The sequence below is a fragment of the Myodes glareolus genome, chromosome 25, assembly GCF_982192425.1.
Source record: "Myodes glareolus chromosome 25, mMyoGla1.1, whole genome shotgun sequence".
In the NCBI taxonomy this organism is placed as follows: domain Eukaryota; kingdom Metazoa; phylum Chordata; class Mammalia; order Rodentia; family Cricetidae; genus Myodes; species Myodes glareolus.
In genome coordinates, this window is record NC_142050.1 from 22,523,813 (window position 1) to 22,528,438 (window position 4,626).

Consider the following 4,626-nt stretch of genomic DNA (forward strand, 5'->3'; position numbering starts at 1 on the left):
TTTGGTCTCTGGTCCCTTTAAGGAGCAAGCCACGCCCACTCCCAGCGACTTCTGACCTTTCATCGCCATCTTTCTTTCTGTTCCCTCTCTTGGCATATGCACACGTGTTTGTCTTTCTCTTTCCCTTTTTTTCTGTTTCTGTCTTTCTTTCTCTTTTAAGTAATAAATGTTCAGCTTTATGTTCAGCCTTATGTCTATTTACTATGCCCTGTTGGGTGACTCTCCTGGCCGCATGGTAATACCAGCCTGTCCGGGATGAGCCACTGCTCTGCCGCTCGCCATGGGGAATCTGCACCACTCTGGCAGTATTTTTTTAAGGAATATTATTTGGCGCCGTGACTCGGATAGATTTGCCTGCCCCGACCTTCAGGCTCTGTCCGGGACTCTGAGCTCCGACTTCTGGGTCAGAATCAGGACCGAAGACCTTCTCGACAATGACCCACGTGTTCCATCTGCCTGGGCATGGCTCCTACAAACAACACCATCTTCTAATCGTGAGTTTCCCCATTTCAGCCAGCATAACCACCCCTTTTGATCTGGGAATTGACGGCTGAGCTCACGACAGCCCCGGTGTTTCTAGGGTCGGAGGAACTTCCCCTAACCCCAGGCCTTCAGGGCCTGGGGTCCTTTTGCTGGCATTCAATTACTGCTTGCATCCTCTGTTAAGCTATGTTAAGTGCCTGAAATGGCTTGGCTGTGGCCAGCCCCTAGCACTCCCGCACCTGAGGGCCTGGGGTCCCCAGTTCTTACTCTTTCTCTTTTTTTATTCCTTTTCATTCTTCTCGTAGTTCTCACGGCTGCTACAGTGCAGCCCACGGCCGCTGCTTTCTGAGCAATTTGCCCAAAACCAGTTAGGCCCATATCATCCCACATGTGGACCGCGGACACCCGGCCACATTGTCCTGGATGTTCGATCCATCTGCATCTCGCCTGAACGGAGAGTCGCTCTCGCTGTAGGCTTGAGGTGCCATGATGTTTTGAGCGTTTTTCACAGCCTTAACCAGGTAAAGCAAGCCGTCCTGGTCTAAATACTGCCTAAATAAGCCTTACTTAAAATCCTCCACACTTATCCGTCTTTAAATTGTCTGTTTGCACGGGTTTTTACAATTCAGGCTCTTAATAGCAACCGCCCATGGCAGGCAGCGCCTGGCTTTTAAAATTCCTGCCGGCTTTTCCATTCCAGCTGTGGCATGGTGCAGTTTTTTCAGTTCCAGCCTTTTGCTCCCCTCTGCGGCTTGTGGTACGGCATGGTGGCTCAGCAACAGGGCAGATCATGCCTTTAGGTCCCTCTCATTAAGCTTAAAATCCTTACAGCTCAAAAATTGTAACCTTTCCCCCACAACATGAAGCCGCCGCCATGTTCACTGGGGTACTTTATCACTATCTTGACTGAGAGCCAGGTCATGTGACCAAGTTCTCCCATTCTTATGTATGCCTTGCGCCCTCCCCCCCCCCGGAAATCCTCTTGTTAACTCTAATTACAGGTGTTTTGCATAGTGATGTGCTTTTGATAGGGCCCATAAGAAGCATGCATGTTGCCCAATTCCTGTTCATTCTTTCTATATATAATAATTGTTCATTACATCTCATTTCAGACTACAAAATCATAAGTCTCATACTTTAAACTGGTATGTACTTTTAACTCTCTTATATTTAATATTAAGCTGTTCTCTACCATTGTCAGTTCTGCCACTAATCTTATATTACAAACAGTTTTTTTTCTTTCTTTCTGTCTTTTTACAAGTGTGGATCTTACCTGTTAAGAGCCAGCACAGTCAAGCTCAGACCCAACCTTCCAGACACATTCTATACTGCAGCTATACCTAATAAACAGCCCTCAACTGCTCAAAAATCTGGGGAATGTGATATTTAAGTATTTAATTATTTAAAAAACTTTTCATAACAAAAAGAGACAGGTTGGCTCCTAGCAGCAGCACTCTGTTTCCTCCAAGAAGACAAAAGACAAATGGTCACAGAACAACGTCCATCTGCAGTTCACTTTGACTGCCGAGCGCTGACCATTGGGCAAAACTGCCTTTCACATAAACTAAAGACCTCCAGACATGAACAGAATCACTGGAATCGACAACCTAGCTACTCTGGTCAAGGTAGGCCTGTCTTCCTACAGATTTCTTAGCCCACAGGGTCTTCTGGAGCCTGACAGGCCCTGTGCTAAACAGCAAAGGTCAAGTGCAAGCTTCAGTGACCATGGAGGACCCAAAAGAGTAGCTCTGGGTGCCAACCAAGTAAATTCTCTGTCATTTTTTTTTTTATCAGTAACTCAAGTAAAATCTTATCCTTCTCAAAGATCTCTGACAGTTTGATAGCTGAAAGGTTTTTCCAGGCTGCCTCCTCAAATAAAAAATACCTTTCATTGTACAAAAATATGTCACAAGTCACTATACAATGTATGTGTCTAAAACTTCTATTTTTACAAACTCACGGAGTTCTTGTGAGTTCCAGGGAGCCGAATTAAAGAACCCATTATAAACAGGTCAGATACATCCACCTCAATTCCCTGGTCCTAAAAATTTTTTTCTTAATTTAACTTTGTTCTTTGTTCTGCCAATTCCCTAACCAGGTACAAGGAACACCAGACATTTCCATGCCACAGACACCTGTCGGGAGCAGAGACCAACTATGTCAGGATATGACCAACTCCCAGCCATCTCTCGCCCCCCCCCCCCCCCGCAAAAACAATGCCCACAAATCAGTCGGAAGGAGTCTTGAGAATTCGCCGCCCCAATTCCTTCAAGCTTTGGTGTCTAATCTCCTGCTTTTAATTATATAAAGGATCTGGGAATGTTATTCCTTTTGGTCTCTGGTCCCTTTAAGGGGCAAGCCATGCCCACTCCCAGCAACTTCTGACCTCTCGTCACCATCTTTCTTTCTGTTCCCTCTCTTGGCATGTGCACACATGTTTGTCTTTCTCTCTCCCCTTTTCTCTGTTTCTTTCTTTCTTTCTCTCTCTATCTCTCTCTCTTTCTCTCTTTCTTTCTTTCTCTTTTAAGTAATAAATATTCAGCTTTATGTTCAGCCTTATGTCTATTTACTATGTCCTGTTGGATGCCTCTCCCAGCCGCATGGCAGTACCAGCCTGTCCGGGATGAGCCACTGCTCTGCTGCTCACCACGGGGAATCTGCACCACTCTGGCAGTATTTTTTAAGGAATATTAACTGGTACTATAGCATGCAGGTGCCTATGTTGGGTAAGACATTGTCATGTTTTATTTCCTGATAGCATTCATAGTACCCTCTAGCATTATGAAAGTAACTGGTATGGCGAAATTTCCTCATCAGTTTGAGAATGATTTCCCTTTGTCCTTCAGTCAAATTGTGAGGTGTCTTCAGCAATAGAGTCTTACCATGTAGTTATAATGTTTGACGAAGGGCAATGGCAAGAGTGTATATTATTTTGGAATCCACTTTGGAGTTTCCATGACCAGTAACTTGTAAGGATGTTTTCAGTCACTCTCTCTATGTATTGATTAGATTTTTTTGTTGTTGTTTATTTCATAGAAGCTACAGTTATCTGTGAAGAACAAACTTAATTGAGGAATTATTTCCATTAGATTTGTCTGTAGGCAAGTAAGTGGGGTGGGGGAAGGGCAGTTTCTCAACTAATGAGTGAGTGATGTGGGAGAACTCAGTCTACTGTGGGTGGTGCTATGCCTGGGCAGGTGGTCCTGAGTCAGATAAGAAAGCAAGTTAAGTGATCCAGGAAGAAAAAGCCAATAATCAATACTCCTCCTTAACCGTTAGCTCTTGTTTTCAGTTTCCTGCCTAGAGTCCTTGACTGGACCTCCCTCAAGGATGAACAGTAACATGGAAGTATGGACAAATTAACCTTTCCTCCCCAAATTGCTCTTGGTCACAGTCTTTATCACAGCAATGCAAATCAAACCAACACATTCCATATCCTTTTTTATCACAGAGTCTAATCTCCTTAGAATCAAGGTAAGTTCTGACAGGTAAGGACTGACTGTTGCCACGATGAAACTGTTTACTGCTTGTTTTGCAGCCACTGTGATTCTTTCACTCTCTCCTGCTACCTCCCTGTGTGCTTTGATGGTTGTCTCTATCGGTAGATTTGAGTCTTTTCTGCTTTTGTTTTGTGTTTTTAACATAGAATGTTTTCTTTGTGGTTATCGTGAGGCTTACATTTACAGCAACCACCTTCAATGGGTGATAAGATTCATTTCACACAGCTTTTCTCCACGTATCACCCTCTACTTTCTGTGTTTTTTTAATGTGAGAATGTATCCAATTGTGTATATTTTACAAGTCTACCTGCTGTTCTACTTGCATTTTAATCTTTACTGTAGAGATAAAATGACCCAATCATTACAGTCCTAACATAGTCTTTGTTTTGTATTGCCAATACCACTGGGTTTTGTTATTTAACATATAATAGTATATATTTAAGTGGCCTTTATTTCTGATAGAATTACAGGCAATGACAACTACCCTGATACTATATCTTCAACTGTTGTTAGTTTGACTAACTCTTCAGCAAGTTAAACTTTATTGGAGACTCTTGAATTTTACAAACCCAAATATAAGCATCCATTCACAGATTAATGAAGTTTATATATTTTATTTGAACAAATCAGTATTAAGCCTCAT